Source organism: Pseudomyrmex gracilis, unplaced genomic scaffold, assembly GCF_002006095.1.
Source record: "Pseudomyrmex gracilis isolate BER0280 unplaced genomic scaffold, ASM200609v1 scaffold_26, whole genome shotgun sequence".
In the NCBI taxonomy this organism is placed as follows: Eukaryota; Metazoa; Arthropoda; class Insecta; order Hymenoptera; family Formicidae; genus Pseudomyrmex; species Pseudomyrmex gracilis.
Genome location: NW_018020610.1, coordinates 315,069 through 338,136, shown reverse-complemented (window position 1 = coordinate 338,136; position 23,068 = coordinate 315,069). Strand labels below are relative to the sequence as shown.

Genomic DNA, 23,068 nt, shown 5'->3' with positions numbered 1-23,068 from the left:
CTCGAAGGCGATCGCCATGTGTATAACACTTTCATTAAGACCGGGTAATTATTATCCACGAGCCGCACGAGTCGATGATGTAAACCCTATAACGTTAAGTAATATCCGCGCTAATGTATTCACCGCCGCATGGAAATAATTGCAACGAATGGGCTGAACGACACCATTAATGTCACTCGAAATCATTGATCGATAACCGGTCGTTCGCGCGGAAATCTCGTGCGTTCATCGAAAGTGTGGCATACGCGCGTATATATATGTATATATTTACTTCGCGCCTTCTTTTCTCCACCCGCCGAACAGAAGGGGAGAGCTCGCGCTCCGGTCTCCTCTCCTTCACTTTATTCCTCGCCTTATTCGTACGTACGAACTAGACGGAATCTGGCACGTAGGCCCGAAGCTCACGATGCGATTGTAAAAACCATCGCGGCATAATCGAACATAATTGTAGACCGATCAATGCCTGGATAATTTTCTAGGCGGGCATATATCTACCTACCCGCCGGCCTTTCGGTTCGCCTTTCATTTCGCGCGGCCCACGTGATACGCGCGCATACACACGTGCGCGCGCGCGCGTGTGTGTGTGTGCGTGCGTGTGTGCGCGCGCGCGCGCAGCGCGCACGATCGCGGGGAAAAAGAGCGAAGGATCTCCGAGGAGGAGCTTCGACAGGTGCACGAGAAAGAAATCAATCCCTCGGAAAGATGATTGGCCATGGGCCGATCGTCTCACGAAATCGCGTGTATTCCCGATACCGCGTTGTAAGTATCGCAGAAAACGCAAATGCAAGGTTGTTGTCGAGCGTTAAACTCTCTTGCGGAACTGAAAAGTGCAGATTTCATTGATCAGAGGAAGATTCTTTTTTTTTATTTTTTACCGCAAGCGCGAATTTAATGCACATTTTTTTCTTCTTTCGCACACGGGCGATTATAATTCAAAGGGCGATTTCTTTTGATCACTCCGTCGAACGATACACACACGATGTATTTCACAACGTGATAGGCGAAAAGACAGCGAATCGCGAAAAATCCTTCGCGTTCCCGTCAATCATCGAACGAGCAAGAAAACCTCGCGGACACCAAGGAGAGAAACGCCAATGACGCGTTTCTTTGTCTCTCGCGCTTCGCGGAAAAAGACACGGAGAAGAATAATGCGATCCTGGAATTCCACGGTTGCAGTCGGTTGCCCTCTCGGGATGCGTGTCTACAACAGCAATCCGCTCAAGGTGGAAATACGCGCGCGGTGTGTTTTATATATATATATATATACACACACCCGAGTGCGTGTCTCGGCAGAGGTTGAATTCTAGCCGTGCGCGGCCGAGCCCTCGTAATCTCCAGCCCTCGAGGTCAGCACGAGCTCGTCCTTACGACCGGAGATCCCTCGCAGATAGAGCGGAGCTCCGGCTGAGAAACTCGTGTCGGACGTATCGTATACCCCGGGATACCACGCCGCTAAACTCGTATTGGTGAATAGTGCCTACCGACCCGGGGTCTTCTTCGAGGGTCCGCGCATATTACGCCGCTCCGAAGTCGTGCCCCGACTGAAAGACAAAGGCTGCCACGGATGCCACATTGAGATAGCAACGTCGGGAGAAACCGACGGCGATTGCAAAAGAGGTAGCTCCAGTTTTCAGGGCGCGAGAGAACGAAGCTCGAGAGACGAGCTCAATAATCGTTGCTCCTCGTCGCGATGTTGGTTAAGTCCAGGAATTTGTGTCTGCGATCGAATCGCGAACGTGAGTGATTTGTCCTCTTGGATCGCTGAATAAGGGTTATTTGCAAAAAAAGTTTACAATCTATATTTATTAACTCTGTAGTTGTGAATTATGGAAATCATGTACGCAGTTATCGGGCGAGCGATCGTCGAACAATCGGTTGAAAATTTTCTTATCGCATTGCGTAGCGCGCCGCGAACAGCCGATAAATATCTCCCGACAAGAAAGAGCGGCGTTCGCGAGAGGTAGAAGTTAATAATTTACGAAATCCTCGATGTATCGCGATCTCGAGAAGATAGAGCGAAAGGGGAAAACGGCGATCGAGCGTGCAGGAGCGCGCGAGAAGCAGAAGATCGAGAGACCGCGAGTTGTTCGTGATGCAATCGCGTACTTACGATCTTCGTTCGTATGTGTGTGCGCGCGTGGAAAATCCCGGAACGCTCGCGAAGAAATTTTATAGGATCTCTCACGCAAAATCCTTTCCTCAGGATCTCTCGTTATCCCGCGCCGCGAGTTTGTATCCCGCTCCGTAGCGACGCGCGATTTAGCCGGTGACTTCAAGCATCGGGTTTAACCTCATTCCTGACGGTGACGTCAGTTTTCTCGCCTTTCTCCCTCGGATCCTTCCAGCATCTTCTGAGAGATGTGCAATCGACCACGTCTATCGAGACTATTATAGAGACGTGCGATTATACGCGCGCACACGTCTGTTGTTACATACGCGATACGTCGTCGAAAATAACGGATAATCACGATCGTCGACAATGATAACAATCGAGCGGCTCTTGTCACCCGGTGTTTGTCTTAACGACATACGAAATACGCTATCACGTAGCCGCAAATGGAGTATGATTCCTGTAATCATCTCTCCCCTTCTCGAGAACGTGAAAAGCGTGTACGCGCGTTAATGATCGTGTGCTACATTACTACGCGACGATGATTCGACGAATTGCAAAAAGGACAGAGACGTGTGCTTATCGCGCTGATTACGGTTTATATTATGCAATTGTAGCGAATTCGCGCTCCGCTAAATTATACGGTTCCGGCGCAATGAGCGTTACATTAGTAATACTAATAGCGAGTATTAGTGGGGTTCAACACACTCTTTAAAAAAGAAACATTTCGCAATCCGCGGTAAAATTGACTCCTATCGGTACTAATACCGTTGCCTGATGTAAAAAGTCATTCGAGTAAAATGGACTATTTTTTTTTTTTAACGATGTAGCTCTTGTTATTCGACGATATTACGCGACGGGAGATAAAAGAACTCCGTTGCAGAATCTCTCGCGCCAATTACCACCGCTCTCTTTCTCTCTTCGAAATTGATCTGTAGTCGAACAATCGAAGAGTCACAGAGAATTCACTAAATCCGCTGATAAAAATAGCTCGAATGGCGTTTTCATTTCACGTCCTTGAAGAGAAGCCGGTATGTATGTGCCGTTCCGTACAGCAGCGCATACCGGAGGCATCGCATCGGGATTGTAATTACCGTCGAGGCATCGAGCGTTTCTCGAGATTTTACCTCGCGCAAGCGAAGTGGTTATGTATGTGAATCACAGCGCTCTTACTCTTCCCCTCTTTGTTGGATGCTGCGGCTCTGTATAGCGGCTGAATAGTTCAACGTCTTGCGCGGGCACTATCTAAGCCGGGACGAGCCATCTATTACAGGCAGATGATTATCGATATATTGGCCAACACTGCGCCTTTCACGAACGAGCGTTTTCTTTGCTACCTTCCGCGGAACACAGCGCGAAGCGCAGAGATACGCGACATTTATAAATGGCTCATATTAAAAAAAAAAAGAAAAAAATAAACAATCACCGCGACTAATTGCGTTATTAGTAACACCTGCGAACATGAATCTGCGCTTCTTCGTCAAGCCGAGAAATTATCGACGACGTTTTTAGGATAGCAATCGTTCGCGGTATGTTGCAACGCGCTATTTTGCAAGCATAAAATCACGTTTAACACCTTGCTTCATAATATCGAGACTTTGTGATACGAAGCTATTCTCAGTTTCTTAATCACAATTTGTGTTTTATAAAAAAAATTAATGTAGCTTCTTATTACGGTACCCCGTTAGCTTTAGCACGCGATCGAGCAAAGGAAGATCGAGCGTGTATGACCAGATTGCTGTCGGTCCCAAACGACTTTGTCGACGACTACGCGCGATCACAAATTAAATCGCGAGGCAAGGGGTTAATTAATGTTAATTGAAAAAACTGCTTTTTGACTTTTGTTGTTTGAAATAAAAGGTTTGGTGACCGTATGTGTGTGTTTGACTTACTTATCGTACACTTCACTGCTTACGCTTTCTATGCGACCGTGTAATAATGCAATAGCTACAAAAATCCTTGTTACGTCATTCGTGAAATCTACTTGTTTTTGAAGCAAACGCGGGCAAAGTTTTTGTGTGTGTGTCACTAGTCGGTAAATATAAAACTTGATATGATATAGTGTTTAAAAAACCACATTATGGTATAATTACACAGAAATTCTTATCAATAATAGAAACAAGTCGATAAATTTAAAAAGTCGCAGCTCTGCGATGACGTACAATGTAATATAAAATCAAAAACTTTTGTGTGACAGGGAATTCCTAGCTTTATATCGAGTGCGCGTGCATTGTATTCGCTTGTGTGTTGTAAACGTCAGCACACATTTCGTGTATTATTTTTTTTTCCTCGGAGCTGCATCGGAGCAGGTGGGCAGTTCAGAAAAAACACGGGTCCGGCGTCAATACCCTCTAACTAAGATGGGTTATAAGGGTCTGCCCTTAAAGAGCTCCTCATGAGGAAGAATTCACGGTCGCGCATTCGCAAGGCCATTCAGGGATGCTCCAAAAGCCACGCTCTCGACTTTGTCCAAACGTATTGTATCGCTACGAGAGAGCAATACAAAACTATCATGATCAAATTTTTCTCGTATCCGACAAGTTTGCATGACTTTCGAAATTTATTGAGTTAAAAATAATCAATCTTACACCGAATGTTAATGAAATCGCGTTGCACTTTGTGTTACGCTGATAAGTATCAGCCGCAGCTTTTCTTCACTCGATCGCGATTCAAATTCTTCAATTGATCGGCGCATAAAATCAATTGCGAAATTTTTTATCGCGTCGCCCGAGGGCGCTCATTACAGAGCGTGTCACGTGTCATTGAGATGTAAAACGCGATATTTAAAGTGAATTGGGCGTTCGTGTGCACGCGGTAGTATTTTGCGCTTACGGTTGATATTTGTTCGATACGGGTCGTGGTGACAAATTGCGCGGAGCTCGGTATGGTTGGAAGTTGTTTACGCGCTGTGTTATTTATCATCGCCGCAAATTGTTCTCATTCGTAAAGTCTGCGAAAACCTCTTTTGTTGCTGTCGATAATCATCACCTTGCAACCGTAAAACGATAAATAAGAATGATAGAGCATCATCAGAAGCAGAAGAGCGTGCGAAGATCTTACGTAAGTTATTTATGCACCTGCGTCATCGATCTGATCAACAAGTCTGTGTGTTCTTTAAAAGAAAACGTCACGAACAATTTAATAAGTTCATGTTGTAATTGCGATCGTGACATCGTGATGGTATTTTTTTTCTTATAGCAATCAAAAAACGTACTTTGTATCCCGTCGTGTTATTTCAACAATTTTCAAGGAGGATTAATTTCGACGTTAAGATTGTGACATAATCTCGTTTCTTTTTCTGAAACGAAAATCATGTTTGTACTAATCTCTTGCGTGATTTTCGATTTTATTTTAATGAGATTTTGATGCTATTCCAATGACATTCACAGCGCCCCTTTTTATACTTCCAAAACAGGCAGCCAGCTCTCTCACAGGAATTTATGCTACTCTCTGTTTTAAAGAAGGCGCGAGTTTCTCTACTGCGAGTTGGAATACATTTTTTGAGTGAGTCGCGCGCGCGTAGGAACGCCAAGCGGGTTTTGGCTGGGCTCTTAAACCAGCGTGTCAATATGTACACACACGTAACCATAAAGACAACATCCCAAAAGTGGCGTACAACGTTCCCCGTCATAATACGCGACAAACTAGAAGACGTAGTTGTTATAATAAACGTTGCGCAATGTAATTGTCGCAGTTCTGCTCGACTGGAATAAGTTGGTTAATCCATCACTTAAAATGTAACTGTCAATATCTACGGGGGGTACAATTTAGAATACTTTCTTCTAAGAAAAAAATTAAATTGTTATTTCAGGATTGCCATATTTCACGAAAAAAACATACTTTTCACATTTAAAAAAAAACAAAAAAAACAAAAAAAACGTACACACGTTTTTCTTTGTTGTGCATTTTAATCTCCTACAGCGCACTTTTCAAATGATTCTCAGCCCAAGTACAACCTAAAGAATTTGTTGGAGAGACCGTGAAAAATGCGTTGCTCAAATCAGCGCGACGAGCCGGCTTTTGATGCCGATCAGCTGGAAAGCGCGCGTCAGGAGAGAAAAAAAAAAGAAAAGTCTGCTTTCGTACAAGAGAGAGAAAAAGGAGAAGAGAAAGAGAAGGAGAAGAGGACCTAGAGGCTTGAAAGATACCTAATAGTCCGCCAGCAGATGTCACATGCTCGCTAGTCGATGTTTTCCAAACGGGCGTCTGCCGCCAACGCAAGCTTCTTAGCTCGGCGTTCAAGTCTCCGGCAAATACTAACGATCCTGCAAACGTTAGGCCGCAGTGGGCCCCGGGAGGCCCGAGGAAGAAATTCCAGACCCGTACCTCTCCTCGTGCTCGCAGGCCCCGCGCGAACTTTCATTTTCAAAAGTGACGAAGAGAGAGAGAGAGAGATCTGAGTTACGTATCTACGAATGACTACGCTCTCAAGAACACTGCTTCAATTACTCTCTCTCAGAAGAAATTCTCCGGTAATTGAGTACTAAGAACCAGTCAATTGAAGGAAAATCTGTACATTTTCCATCCGCGCGCGAGAATTACAAATTTTATTTAATTTTTCGCAAACTCCGTTGTGTAATACTTTGATAATTTAGCGTTTCGTATAGAGTATCACATTACAAAACTGTTCGGTGCTATTATTGTAGTTATTATTGTATATCAATATTATCAGTCATCTAATCTTTAGATTGTGAAAAAAACACATTATACAAGGTGGAATAATAATATCTTTTTTTATCGTGTATATATTCCTTATGTCTACAAATAAGTTTTATCTTAGCACGTATTTGTACTCTTTCGATAACTTAACTAGAAATATACAAATATCGTGTAATACGAAGTAAAAGATATTGTCAACAAAATTAGAAAAACTATTTTTTTATATTTTTACACATCCGAACAAGCGAAAGTAACTTCATCTCGAGGAATGAACGCAACTGTCATTAGAGATAGAGAGCTCGAGATGCGCAAAAGTGTGCGATGTTGTCTATCAAAAATATCTCTCGCAAGAAGCGTCAATGTGTTGAAACAGAGACGGTTGCAGCTTATCCGCTTATTGGAGTTTCTTCAGGAACTTTCGCCGAGCGAACTTGTCGAGAAAAACCGGAGTAATTTTGCGTGTACTTTCGAAAACAAATGACTGTCCGATGACAGATGTAGTCGCAAAAAAGATAGGCGTGTACAGTCCGCTTACGAGACTTTTCACATTCCTGGAAAACACGTGGCGACGTTAATTGAAAACTCTAAAAACGCAAAAAAAGATAAATCGAACTAATAAAATCACTCGTGATAAAAATATCCCCGATAAGAGAGAGTTGCTCTTCAGTTAAATATACATGTATTTTCATGTTCACAGAAAAAAAATCTTATCGTTTATAGTAAATATGTGCGCAAGATAAACTCACGCCAAGTGTCGTAAACCGATGTCACGATAGTTGTCATACCGAAATCATCACATTTACGTGCTCGAAACGTTTATCGAATTTGGCGCGCAAAGATGGCAGATGTGACAACGCGGAGTTCCACGCAAATCCACGTGAACTTGATCCTTTACTCACCTCAAACGCGACGACATTCCCATGTGACTCCGCGAAGTACGTAAATCCTGAACGAAATCCTCCGAACAGCGAGATTGCACTGTTTTGACAGAAATTCGAAAAGAAACTTCAACTAAATTTTACTATCGTCATGAGTCTTTCGAGTCTGGGTGATTTATATATGTTTACACTCACGTGCACCGAAGCTATTCGAATTTTTATGGCCGACTTAATGTCACTGAGAAAACGCGATGCACTGTGTTTATCCTCGAAAGTCGTACCGGTTCGAAAAGTTTACTGACAGCAAGTCCAATTGATCTCGCAAAACTCGAAACGAGCGAACGCAGTTATCAGGCGTTTTGATTTCATATGAGCGTAGCGGACTCTTGCTGACAAACACGCGCGCTGCAGATGAAACCGAGATCAGTCGCGAACGCTCGATAAGAGAAGCTGCACGCGTGAGCACACTTTATCACTGTCGAACGTGTCGGGCGTCACATTTTGCGCTCTTACATCGCTGCCACGAAGATGTCGGTTGAGATTTGTTTTTTCGAAAGTCTCACCACGTCTCTCTTCGCAATCTCCCGCGTATAAAAGCACCACGCGATTGAAACTGTGTCCAAGCGGGAGCAATTTGTTTCTCACTGATTGACGATATCTGTCAATGTCCACCAACCAATCTGGGACACTGACCAAGCGGGTCTCTTACACGTCGAGAGTCACAGGAATATTTTCTCGCGACAGAAAACACGGATCACTCACTCGATTTCCTTCGTTCACACGCGAAGAAAAATTAGAGTCATCGCGGAAAAACAAGAGCGAGATAAAAAATAAGAGGGAGAGTGAAAAAACCGAAAAACGAAGAAAGACAGACGGCAAGAAGAGCACACAGGCGCGCGCGATCACGGACATGCGAAAGAGGAAGAGTCGGTCTTTCACGAAAATTCCTGCCGATCCTTCGAGACCTCCTCTTCTCGGTCCGCGCGTCTCACCTTGCGGAGAGCGAGTCTCCAGGTCGGCCATGCAACGACACACAGGTCCACGCCGGGCAGGACTCTCTCTTCGCGTCTCCTGCGCCTCGTCCTCTCTTTCTCCCTTTCCACCTTAGAGAGTACCACCACTACCACCATCAGTGCCCACCACCGCCGTCGTCATCATCATCGACTCGGCCCGAGCACCTTCGCCGCAGTCGGGGGCTTCCTTGGTCCCCTTGCCCCCCACTACGTTGTCCCCCTAGAACGCCGCAGAGCAGAAGACAACTACCTAACTTCCCCGCACCTTCGCCTTCGTCCAGTTTCCCACCATCGTCCTTCTCGCACCTCCACCGTCGCTTCTTCGTCTTACCTCGTAGAGAAACGCTCGGTTTCCCCTACTTTGCTCTCTTCTAGCCAGGTACAAAGCGCAGATATATACACACACGTACGCACACCGAAGCGCATCGCCGGAGCTTCTGACTCGCCGTAGTAGGTGTAGGATACATTCGTGCGAGATGCCGCGCACACAAGACCCTTCTCGTAGATCCACCTGAGGGGTTGCGTGCGATGCATCTGGACCAGAAAAAAAAAAAAAAAAAACATATGTTCTGCCTGAGAAGATACGAGAAGAGAAACGGAGGGTTGAAGGTGCGAATGTTGGCTTCCGCGAAAGAAGTGTTTAATTTGCTGGTAAGCGGCTTCAGGTTAAGTTCAATCGGAGAAGTTCTGTACAGATCAAGGATAGGATAAATCGTATCATTAATTATTTTTCATTCATTAAAAACATATCACAATGCAATATTGTAGCGAAATAATGAAATCAATAATTGCTTGACAAAAAAAAATTATATACGTGAATAAGCAATGCGTTTTGATCGAGTTTTGAAAACAAAATGGACACAATGTGCGAATATTGAAATAAACTGCCGTTGCTTTCACATAATATTGAAGCGTTCGCGAGCAACAATAATAATTAAGACAAAAATAAGTTCTGAACGAAGTGAGTTACAAGCGACCATAGCTGCGGTGTATCTAATCGAATACCGCGAGAGGCGGACTGGCAGGAATCTGTATAATCGAGTTACGTAAAAGCCACGTTAGACAGGCGTGAAAATGCATCGTGTTCGGTTTCCAAGAAGGATCCATTCTCGAGGAGTTGCTTCGAGGAAGAAACTCTCTCGTTGCTGCAGTTCAAAAATTGCAGCGGCACGAAGAATACGACGACCGTTTGCCCTTTGCACGATGTGCACGCTTGTTTTATCATAAGTACGCTCTCACCGAGATATTCCACAAAAGAACAAAACCTGTGCGATGCATTTATCGATTCTCTCAAACGCCTCGTGTAAAGTTTTTTTTTTACACACAAAAACGCGTCGAAAATTATATTCTCAACAAATGTTAAGGATAACTTCTTCTTGCAGGAGTGTGCGTTTTTTTTCGAATTCGTATCATTGAACTACGCGCATTTTTTAACAACATAAAAATAGATAACGCAAAAATTTGATACTCGAAGAAAACCTTCTCACAAAATATTTTTAATGCATATTCTCTTTAATGTATCTTTCAAAATTATCTCTCTTGTGTGTAAATAATGAACGACGGGCAACACACAATCGTGTAAATTTAACTCTGTGTGCGAGAGATCAATCCAGAGGTCCGATCCCAATTTGATCCACTGTAAGGGATGCTGATTTCCAGCAGGTGCCTGACCGTGGACCCTTTCGATAGCTTTGTAATGCTATGGGTGCAAGAGAGAGAACAGCCATCTCGTTGGCATTGCACCCTTGGCGCCTTGCCGACGAGACACTGCCATTGTTCCCTTGAGTGGCTCGTTTATATCCCCCGCACGACACTGTTTAATAGTTGCCGACCGCATTTTTTTGCCAAAACGTTGGCTCTGCCAACAATCTACGAACAATGACTTTACGATTTTTGGTGGTCAAAAGAAGGTAAATTTTTTTTTTTTAGAAGATTTCCCAATGATCCCACTAGCTAAGCACCATGGTTCAAAGTGTAGTAGCTCTCTACCGCTACAATCGGTGAGAAGATACAGTTAGAATTTATTTAGAAGTGTAGTAGCTCTGTAAGAAGTGTAGTAAAAAGATTATACATGTGTAAAAAATCTCTATGTTTCTTAGCTATTTTCTAAACTAGGAAATAGGAAGAAAATGCTGTTATTTTTATTATAAAAACACAAATAAAAATATTATGTCTCTTCTTATTTCGGTAAGTAGTCATTTTATCATCTTCCATTTTGTCACGCGGTCCATCTTCGTCGCGATTACGCATTCTTCCGTTTATAACCGATGCCTTCTCGCTCTTCCACACGTTACGTCTTTTTACGACGAAACCCTTTCGAGGAATCACTTTGCTCACTGTTTAACGATGTCGCGGCATTTCTGTTGAAGCTTTACCTGGTTGATTAAACACTCGTGCGCGTCTCCGTGCTACGTCGCAAGAATCGCGCGTGGTGCAATGCGATGGAAACGAGATATTGAAAAATTAAAAGTAGGTATTTTTTTACTAAAATTACTAAATAACGTGATTTGCGAGAGAGAGAGAGAGAGAATGTTATAAAAATAGATTTCGCTTATAAAAAAAATTGAAAGTTTGACTGCAAATATACACGCGAAAATTACATCATAATTAATGTACAAATAAATTTGTTTATAATTACATAAGAACTCAATAGTCAAAATCATCATAATAATACTGTTGTTTTCAGGTCCACTGTCCTTGTGAGGTTATAGCTTAAACCTTCTTAAAAAGATACCTGCCTTGCTAACAAGCTTAACAAAACATGAAAACGATAGCTCGAAACGAAGAAGTCTTTTTTTAGTTACTGAAAAAGTCGGTCTTTCTTTGTATAGAAAAGAACCGAAAGTTGAAATTAATAGAATTTTTGAGTGTTCCCTGCTGTGAAAATCGCTTCGGGAAGATTTCGAAAAAATGTTTTCTTGCGGCAAAAGAATTATATATTTGTGCGCCGATCGTTCGAACGTCAAATAAAATAGACTTGGGTTCGTATCTTCGGTTCACGCTTCGATGTGCGATTTATGAACCGGCCACGGTATTATTTCGCAAAGTAAAGTGCGCATTCAACGCAGGAGTGCTGGAACCTCACATTCCTATTACAACCGCGAAGAATTTCACGTCGTGCGTGAATCAGATAAAAGTGACACTGTTATTTAGAACTTCAAATAATTTAGACGTAAACAAACTTATAATTAAAATTCTAATTGTTAAATAAAAAAAATATATATATAATAAATACTTAATAGTAAATTATATACATATATATATATATATATATATATATATATAATAAATATTTAAATCTCATTTTTTCTCAACTTTACAATATCCGCACAAGATCGTGACTCTTTAGGCGCGACCAAACAGGGGAAACGAATCAAGGAGCGTATCGATCGGCGCTTTGTTTCAAGAGCGGCAGATAGAGCTTATACTCGCGATCCTTATGGATCCAGTCCGCGGTGTATCTCTTATGCTGATCCATTGTTGAGCCACGAGAGCCGTGGCACGAGAACACGTAGAGTGGCAAAAGTGCCCTCAAGGCATCTCGCACCGCGGCTCTCCCGCTGTTGATGCAGGTAACTCCCCTCCCCTTCAAAGGACTTAGGTGCGCTGGGCACACCATGGGCATAGAGCGACTAAAATACTGCCCAGAAGAGAATACCGGTTCAGAGAGCAGTGGCGCCGCTACCTGCGGGGCACCGCAAGTTCGAAAAAAGTTCTTGTACCACTATGGGGAACGTGGGGTTCGTGCTATATCGTTCTTAGAACGATATGCAAAACCTCTCAGGAATTTATGAGACAACATCTTACTGCGTTACTAATGCAGAGACAGAAGATACTCGCACATTTTTGGAGATGTACTCGGTATCAACGTTTTCAAACGATTACATAATTTCGGAGTATCGAATACTCGTAAATCTTGTTGCGATCCCGGATCGAAATTCCGTCTGAAATTTCGAACCTTTCTTCCGAGAACTCACTGATAATAATCCCGGAGATAAGAGACATTTTCAAGTTTTGGGGTCCATTTGAACATCAAGATCTGGATGGGAAAAAAGGGAGGCGAGTCGTTTCCCCTCTCCACTTTTTCTTTGCGTGAGGCTTCTGAAATAATGAATCTCTCGCACACATATACATCCATGAATTGCAGGCTTACGACTGAATAACCGTCGACCTGGCTGCAGATTCGTGCAAACGATGCGCCGCGAGGATAACGCGATGCATTGCCTTCTTCTCGTCTTTCTTATGCCCGCTCGCCTCTCCATGCCTCTGCTTCTTTCCGCGTCACTACTAGTCTTCTTGTTCTTCACTCGACGGCTACAAACACCCTTTGTCTGCAGTACTTCGCGAAGTCGGCAGCGGACATTGTTCGCCGTGAAGTTACGAACGTGAAGATAACATACATTATGGAAGAAGAAGAAGAGGAATTTTCTTTTTACGAAATATCAATTTTATTTTCAAAGATCGAGATGTAACTCGCGTTTTTAGAAATTTTTAGAAATCTCAAATATTTAAATAGAAGAAACAAACAAATTTAATAATTGTCATTCTCAAAAACATGTCTGTTAAGTTTTACTTATTCTTCGTGCGAGTTTAACAAATATTTGAGTTTATTTTAAAAATAATAAAAAAAAAATAAATAAATAAAAGACCTGCTTCAAATATACACAATAATTGATTAATATCTCTTTGATGCAATATACGCGCAGCAAGTTTCTGCACGCGATCGAGAGGAAAAAGAAGGAAGCTGAGAAAGAAAAACACGGTTCAATGTGTCTTCTAATACCCAGATAGCCAGTGGAATAGTTAATAGCATGGAACCTTGCGGGAATCTTTCCGGTTGTCTCCCTTCTATCGACGTGCGTCGCCTCCTACGACACGTCCCACGAATGACCAATATTTGCGGAAAGAAAACGATACGTAAACATCGAAGCTCATCGGCGCCTATTTTCACAAAGCACGACCGGCGCAAGGTGCCTTGAAAAACATCCTTAAAAGAGAAACGTATTTTTCTTATCTGAATAAAGGACCCTAATGAGTGTTTTGCGATTTCTGTAGAGTCAATATTTGTCGAGAGACTCTATTTATGGTCAGGGCCGAGAGGCGTTTTCCATATCGAGAGATCCCGATATCGCACCTAATAAATCGACAAACAGAGACAGAAAGAGAGAGAGAGAAGATCAATGAACGCTTAATTGGCACTGAATTTACACGCTCGTAAGTCCGAGTATCAGAAGCGTGCGCGCTTAAGAATGTGCGCTATTTTACGGCCGCGATGCGCATTTTACAAGAAGTTACAAGAGAACATTTGTGTTCCGCGCGAAAGACCTCGACATTATCGCGAAAAGTTTCTTGTTAACTTGAAATAAGTAAGTCGATGGCGCCTGGCTTATTCCAGCCGGCAGATTTCGAGATTGCTTCTTCTGAAATCAGTAACAGCACATTTCGAAATGTATTCGCGCGTCGATGTTAACTTCTCTGGCGAAGTCGCTTCGTACAAACATGTATCACATGCTCATAAGATTTCATTAATAACGAAATCTAGGATAAGATTGCTTCATTAAAAGTTAGTGAGTTGTGAAAAAAGGGATTCTCTTCTTTAAAAAATTCGTGTTACTTAATGTTCACCAGCAACGCAAATATAGTGTTTGTTAAAAGTAAAAGTGATTCAAAGTTGTTGTCGCCGCACGTACGTGTGTAAACTATTCCTCAAAATAAAATAAGGAGAAATTTAAGGAGGCATTTAACGTTATCTTGCTCGCGAAAGGTTGGCGAAACCGCTTCCTCGCTATCGATCTTCTTTTTTTTTTTGCGCGACATCAAGCCAATTTCTCGACACATGCTCGGACATACGACACGGCATCACGAGGAGTGGCTTTTTGCTGCGAAACCCGCGCGGCTTTAAAAGTCAGCGAGGGAGACTACTTTCGATCGACGTGCTACGTCGAAAAAGCGAATCGGGTCCCGAAATTTTTTGGGCATTAGTCCGGACAATAGTCGAGACGCAATCACCGCGGTCTGTCAGCAGAATCGTCCCGTTCAGCCGCGAAACGGTAACTTTTATTCGTCACTATCAACAAGGTGGCATATCCAATCGGCGGAATTGCGATTTCATGGCAGTTCTTTTTCACGAATTAATTACTCCCGCGTGCAGAGATTTAACCTGATTAAAGGCGCAAAAACAGACCTTCACGATAAATACAAGAGCTCACTTTATAGGTGAGATTCTAAAATTTCCAAAAAGAGTAACTTGCTTGCTCAACGTTTGTTTATACTGCCTATATTAGTTTTAAAACTAGTAAACCAATTTGTCTAAACACATTTAATCATCTATTAATTTTATGTCTTCTCTATTTTGGACCTCTTTGAAAACTCTCGACACCGTCGAGCATCGGGACAGGTGAACAACCCCGTGATGCGTGTAGCGCTTAGATCGCGCGTGCCACACCGCGTCCGCCATGTTCTGGCCGGTCGCAGCAGCTGACTTTTCAGGAACGTCACAGTCCAGATACTCGAAGACTCTCGGCACTTTTGTAGTGACGAAGAGAGGAACGGGAGGGTAACATCACCTTCGCGTGTTTACTTCTTCTGTAACCGGTTTCTTCCCTCTTCCTTCCCTTCGCTCTTGCGTCTCGGCCGGACCGATGCATTACCTTTCTCTCTCTGTTCCCTCGAGTCTTGCTCGATGCCGGACAACTCGTATGTGTGTAGAAGGAATCTTCCTTCTCTCGCTTCGTATATATTACTCCGTCTCGTTTCTACCTTCTCGGAGAGAGAGCCTACGGTTCTCTCCCACCTTCTCTCTTACCTCCCGCTCGCCTTCTCTTATCGTCTCGTCTCGTTCTTCTCTCGGTATTCAAATGACCTCGGATGATGAATATGGCCGTCTCTCTCGTGCCATCGGTAATTGCCGCCACTTCTGTCCTTATCTGCGCCCGCGGTGCGTATGGCTCTCTCCGCCATGCGTGCACGCACGCACTCGCAACGTGCGCGTATGCATTCGCAGATTACTTCCCTGGCGCGTCGTTCATCCGCACGTGTGGTACGTGTCTTGATACCTCGTGGTTCTTATCTCTGGGAATTTCGTAAAGAGGGCGCGAATAAATCGCGCGGGAACTCCCGGCATCTTGTTCTCTCTCTCTCTTTATTTCTTTCTCTCTTTTTCTCGAGACACCGCGGGGCTCTTTACCGAGCTCACCGGAGTGCAAAGATACCGAGAAGTCCGACCTCGCAGATTATCTTCGCGCGCTGGTCCCGGGATACAGCACGGTCAAAATTCACGAGAACTGCGTTCTCCGAAATTATCTTCTCACAAAGTAGGTTTTCTTACGAGTTCTGACGCTTACCATATTTTTAATATAATCTATTTTACATGTATAATTAGTTTATATGTATAATTAGTTTTTTTTATATGTATAAATTAGAAATGTAAAATTAATTTTTTAGACAAAGCGAAATTTCTTGTTACAAATTACGCGCCATTTTGAGAAAAAGAACAAGATCGACTAAATGTCATAAGTCGCTCGTCTATGACCTTTCCACCTGGAAGAAGCGTCGAGCGAATTATCGAGTCGCATTGGAGCGCCAATATATCGTCGCTATATATCGACATTTCGAATTGCCGATTGCATTCCCACGCCGCGAATTGTACGAGTGCCACGGATGATCCGCCAACTTGGCTCCGACATTCTCGATCGTTATGCGCTCGGCCATTGTGCATGCCGACGAATCACTGAAGTTCTGCAGAGTCTTCCAGTCGCCTGCGCGGGTATGAATTTTTCTAATCGGCTCTAAGTAATTCTATCGCGTGCTCGCGCGGTTTACTGCACCGTGCATAATGCACGAGAACGAAGAATTCCGACCGATTGATAATAGATGGATTATGTTTCACCGGAAGGTAAAACGTTGTTAATTGCGTAAATTTTTTTCAGCAAATTGCGGAAGTTTTTTAATTAATAACCTCGCGTTTGTGATTTATTCAATATTAATCACTTGACTTTTTATTAATCTTATATTTATTATGTTTACTTCTATCTTATTTCTATACCGTTTTTGTGTATATATTTTTTTTAAATTATATAACTTAGAAGTGTATAAATTTGACATACAGTGTGTATTAATATACACATGTGTATATTAATTTAATAAAAGAAAAAATTCATTTGATTTGAAAATCTGGACTTCGAATCTTGAATTCAGTTCACGGACTGGCTCCGCGCCAGTTTTAGTGGATACGTGTGAAGTATAATTTCCATCACACAGAAGTATCTTCCTTATGTCACGGCCACGTGAATCTTGTCGCCGCTGCCGCGTTGCAAACAGAGTTAACGGTGTTCTGCTACCGCGTTGACGGATACGGTAGGGAGACTCGTGGAATCGACGAGGATCGCTATTATGTCAGGAATCGCTGACTCAACTCGCGCGCGAGAGGTGCCTAGCCGAGCGGTGTCTAGCCGAGATCGCCCACACGGGGCTCGATCTTGTGGCCCCTACATAGGCGTACAATCGACCGGGGAACGTGTCGGATTAGGCAATAGCCATTTTACAATTGTCCCCGTCACATGTGGCACTCATTCTCACCGCGCGCGAGATTTCAACATACACCCGTTCTACGTCTCGAACCGTTAATGGAGCGGCAGGGAACGCGGGGTAAACGACGAGAGAGGGTTGCGAAATTGGAATTCGAACTTTAATGAGACTGACAAATGTGTACCCGATATATGTACCGGCCCGATGTGTCTAACAAAAATGTCGAACGAGATTTATCGCTTGCAACTATTACAAGGAAAACTCATGTAAAACGTCTAAGAATAGATTGCGCTCTATGCGCTACGTTCTTTGTTCGCTATCAATTGTACGATTATTGTATAAGTTAATGACTATGTGTATTGTGTCACTGTCTTCTTACAAACTTAAACACGTTGAGAAGATAAATAACTAGGACCAGGTTTCTATTTAAAATTTCAGAAGAGAATAAGTATCGAAAGCGATATTTGTGTGGCGCATATGAAACGTATGTACGACCAGACCGATCGCCACTCTCGATTTATAGTTGCTCATACGCGCTCGCGACTATCGTCTTCCGTGCGATTCGTACACGCAACAATACGATCGCGTTCGACGACAATAATCGTCGCGGGGCACCGCGACGAGAATAAAATTCCTGACTCGTAAAGCTCGACCTCTCGGAACGGAATCAGCGACACCATAAAGCAGGGGCACGCCGTGCACCGATATCAGGTCCCCCCGGTGTTTACGTTTTACACACCCGTGCGCACGTATTCCGGGCGAAAGTGTTGCGCGCGCGCTCGCGTACCCACACGCGCGCAACGTACGTAAGAATGTGTACGCGCGGCGTGCACGCACGTGGAACCGGCAAATATATATGGAGAACGATAGCCGATATAAAGTGGTAATGTCGCGAGCACCGTGAAACATAGCTGATTGGGCGGGTTTAGCCGCGCCTTATCGCCGGTTGCTCGCCGTATATCCACCGCGTAAAGCACGTCGCATATACAGGGTGATCAAGGTAACGATCGCCTCGCGTACGTCGTACAGAGTCAGGTATCGCGCATTACTCTCCTGCACTCTTTCCTCCCTTCTCTCTCCTCCAGATGCGTAAAATACCGCGTGAGGTACTCGCAGAATTCCAAGTGCGCGAAGCAAATATTTTGCATTTTGAATTTCCGCTGAAGAAGAGAAATGTGTTTATCGGAAATCGATGTACTTTGATATGCTGTGAATAAATCTTGGAAGACTAGTAATTTGCTAATACTTAACTAGTAATTTAGTACTTAAAAAAAAAAAAACAAAATATAGGAATCTTGAAATCCTTGAAATTTGTGTCAAGAGAAGAATCGCTGTCGGAGGATGTTAATGATTTCCTACATTGCTGTGAGGCACCTTGTGCGATATTTATCAGTCTCAAGCGGCACAAACTACAATGTATGGTCTAATCCACCAGCCTTAATAAATCTTATTTCATGCGCTCACCGCACAATCGCTCGCCGGACTTAAGCTCTTGATTACTATGTACAAAAGGAGCGCTTTATTGCGATCTTAGATCACCCGATATATACGTTCGTGCGCGACCGTGTACACGCGATTACGCGAACATACATCCTCTCAATCATTCTTGCGGCATTTCTTTCCTCTCATCGTCGTTTTCTCCCTCGCGAGACTATACGTACCTACTACAGTTAGCTTGTAAGCGACTTCATCGTCGTCGCAGTTCATGAAACGAATATCTCGCACGCGCTATCTCGGAGTGGAAGGACGAGTGAGTTGCAGAAGCTGGTCATGGAGGCGCGCGTTACCAGGAAATTCTTCTAAGAAATCCGTTTGCAAAGAAAATTCTCTTAAAATCGCTATCTCACTTGCTTGAAAGCTGCTGCACTAAATTTGTGAATAGCAGAAGTCGATTTTGAATTTTTCAGAACTTTAGTTTTGAAGTTTTGAATTTTTTTAATTGTCTTCTTCTTGCGTATGAAAAACTTTGCGGAAAACACACTTCTTTACGCGTTTTTCGCGGCCAGATTGACAATGGCGCACGAAATCCCTCATGCTACAATTCACGAGCGTGTAATTTTTACAGAGAGATAAAAAAAAGTGGAAAATGTTTGACAGTTCGACTCGATATGTTCATCATATACGCATCAATATTTGATCACGATAAAATGCGTCGCCAAGATAACATGACGACGGAGTTAGTTTGATCACAGACGCGATTCCGACCGACTTGTCACTTAAGTACAAACCGATCACGACGCGATTATTTATTTCGGCCGCTCATTGAACGATATCGCGCGAACCTCATATATTTGACTGATGTCTGTGACTTATAATCGGACTTAAGATTATTGTGCAATGCAAACATTAGAGATATAAAGATACAAAAATATATATACATATATATATATATATATATATATATATATATATCAATTAAATAAAAAATATATATAGAATTATTATATAGAATCACGTACATCAATTATATATGGAAACTGTATGTATATGTTAGCGTCAAAACCCGAAGTCCGGGCAGTTCTAGGATTGACTGGTCAATTCCCGAAAAAAGGTTAGGGTTAGGTTAGGGTTAGGTTAGATTTTTCGGGAATTGACCAGTCAATCCTAGAACTGCCCGACTTCGGGTTTTGACGCTAACATATATATAAAGTATCTCTTAATGTCCTACAATGTTTTTCTAACAATATTGTTTTCTACCATACGTAACTGTGTCTGTTACATATTTAAAATATGATAACAGAGAAGTGTCATTTGAAAACCGCAAAACACTGTTAAATGACGTATATTTGTAGTGATATTACATATTTTTCCTATATGACTGTGAAGCAAAATAAACATCACGTGTGCACAAGGTGTGTAAGGATCTACGTCGCACATAGATGTCGGAATAATGCTGTAGTATACCTGGCGATAACATAACTGCGTGCAATTCGATTATCTGCGACGGTTATTGCATTCGTATCGAGCGCTGCGCCAGTCGCAGTTCTCGTGTTGACCATTTTATATCGCGAACGTTATCAATATACATATATATATATATATATATATATACATATATATGTATATATATTTAACCATATGTTCACGTCAAATATTGCAAATCGTTGTTCCTTCCCGATAGCGTGAGTTTGCTCCCGTTTGCAATTGCTTCGTTTACACGCCTCCGAACGTTTGTAAACCGAATATACTATAAACAAATCCCGGCAAATACTCGGCTCGAGCGCGACTGAGCGAATGTGGAATTTTACGCGCAATCTTTTCTCAAAACTAGCTTAACACTCGAAGTAAACGCGAACGCCGTTGCTTCGCACAAAAATTTCAACGAGATTCGTTGCAATTTGATATTATTCAAGCACATTTGTCAAAAGAATGATTTATTTTACGCGTACATTACAACGCGTAAGATAAATCATTACTGACTCAAAGCTAAACAAATTACTACCGCGGCGGGACATGTCGAAAAAAAAAGTTGGATAAGCGGTACTCAACGCGTAGAGGAATTCGAAAAATATATGCACGCAAGCGAGAACCGACCGTAACCTCACGGAATGTCAACATAGGCCAACTACTGTCGTACGTATAGGAATAATACCGACTACTTTACACAGGTCGTGGCGTAACAGTATCGAAGCCTGCGGTACAAGTCCCGATCTCCAACGGTGATGTCGCGTCATGAGCGAGAAAATGGCTGCAACGGCGCGACTCGTCCACTATATGTGTACGTACGTACGCGTTTATAGCTTATACACATGCATACTTCTCTCTTTTTTTCTCTCATTCTTTCTCTCTTTTTCTCTATTCGCCGTGCCAGATGGAAAAAAACAAATATACCGTGATCGCTTAACCATGCCTGTCCGCGGTGACTCTCGGACCCCAGTTGCATACAAGCCGAGTCACGTGTTCAAATATTATATAAGCTTCTCTCTTTCGTAAACACGGAGGGTGTATGTGCGACAAATTGGCCGGGAACGATATTAACCGAATGAATAAACGTATCTCCTTTGAGATACGTTAACATATCCCGTTGACGTTGACCGAAGAGATAGATTGCGTATATTGTAATGTAATTATACGTCTGCCGTGAGAAAAATGACAAGTTGTCCGATGAAGAGCTTCGCGCATTCGAAATTTTAAGGCGGTAGAACGGACAATGTGTCGGACGTTTCTCATCTCGTGAGATGTTTCGTTGTTATTGTCTCATATAAAGTGTCTTCACTGCTTGTTTAGCTTGCTAATGATAATCTATGAGTGTAAAAGCGGTAAAAAGTTTACGTACGCAAAGCGTGTGCAATCTACCGTGGCACGAGCGACATATGAGACCCATGTGAGCGCGATATTAGGTCACTCGTACATTTCGTAGAATTTGTAACTTAAACTGCTCAGTGTGTGCTCCGTTTTATACCTTTGTCACGGCTAAGTAACAGAGAGAAACTTTCCGAACTAAGACAAATTGTTTTGGTGCAATTGTGCGTTCTTCATCTTCAATTTCCGATATTTTCTCTTAGAGATAAATGTAATATGTAAAACTGTACTTTTCCACTTTTGTGTGTTCGTGGAAATAAAAAAGAAAAACACGAAGTTAATCTTTAAATATGTATAATATATATAAACTAATATTATATATAATATTATATAATATATATATATATATAATTTATTATATATTTATAATATTATACCTTATATTGTTTCATATGTATTATATATATATATATATATATATATATATATATATGTTACGGTAAGGTCACTGACCTTGGTCACGTGAGGTGAGGTCACTGATCTTGGTTACGAGATTACGGTATATATATGTGTATATATGCTGGTATAATATATATAATATTATATATAGATATAGAATATTATATATAATATACATAATCTTCTTTTTTTTATTTTATTTTTATCACAATTTATGTAAGTTACTTTATTATGTTCGTAATCGAGACAGCGCGAGGAGGCGCGCGTGCTGTCCAATCGTCGCAAGATTTGTAGCACGGGATCCGGTGTCTTTTGAATGCTGATTTGCATGACTGCATCAGTCGACGTTATTATCCTATCGAGTTACGTATCTTTACACATCGAAGGTACCTTTAGCCGCTCGCGCGGAGCGTGCGTAGGGATCTCTGACCAGGCATTAAAATTGCAAATTGTGTACAAGAGCGATGAGAGATCGCGCCAGCCCTGCGTGTTGCTCGTCTTATCCCTCGCTCTTTATTTATCGTTTGTTATGAAAAGGTTGCGCGAGAAAATAATGAAACGCGAGACTCTTAATACTCACGTCTCGATCGCGGACTATGTAAGAAAGTATAAGAAAATATGAACGAATGAATTTTTTTGTTTTTGTCAAATGTAATTACAATGCGCGCTGCTTGTTACGTGATCTCTCTCGCTCTCTCTTTTTTTTTAACTTGCTTAATTATGTGTCACCATTGCATTTAGTTTGTTTTACGATCCTTTCGATCTCGCGAAAGAAATTACACGTTGTAGTTGTATAATAAAACTGTAAAAATACAGCATTCCCTTTTCTCTTATTATGTTCTTGACAAAACAAAATTCTTACAGTGTCATTCTGGAAGAGTTGAACGTGGGTCACAAAGACCCACCTCGGCGAGCGTTTCGTTCCGCGCAAAGCAGTGCGAGATGTTTCGCGCCATTCCGCTTCGTTCTCAAGCAAGGACACGTGGGTCTCTTTCTGTTTCTCGCGAGAAAACGCGAAATGCCCGCTCGAACTATCCGGCGGCTTTCGCACGTCGCGTCGCTCGGAAGAACACCGTTTCTAGGCGAACGCTTTTTAGCGGGCGACGGCTAATCTTCGCGCTTCGTAGGCTCGGTCGTAAGCTTCGACAGTCGGCGGCATTGTTGGTTCTCGAATACGACGA

The 23,068-nt window shown here is 42.5% G+C and overlaps 1 protein-coding gene across 4 annotated transcripts in view; it reads right to left on the bottom strand.

Moving 5' to 3' along the window:
- Positions 1–23,068, bottom strand: part of LOC109852274 (epidermal growth factor receptor) — a 118,270-nt gene that overhangs the window by 42,130 nt on the left and 53,072 nt on the right. For 2 of the 4 annotated variants that reach the window (XM_020423291.1, XM_020423292.1), the window contains exon 1: positions 7,669–8,681. The exons of the other annotated variants lie outside the window; for them this stretch is intronic. The gene's annotated coding sequence lies outside the window, so the exon portion shown is untranslated. Of the gene's footprint in view, positions 1–7,668; positions 8,682–23,068 lie in introns of those variants that run through there. 4 annotated transcript variants of the gene reach the window in all.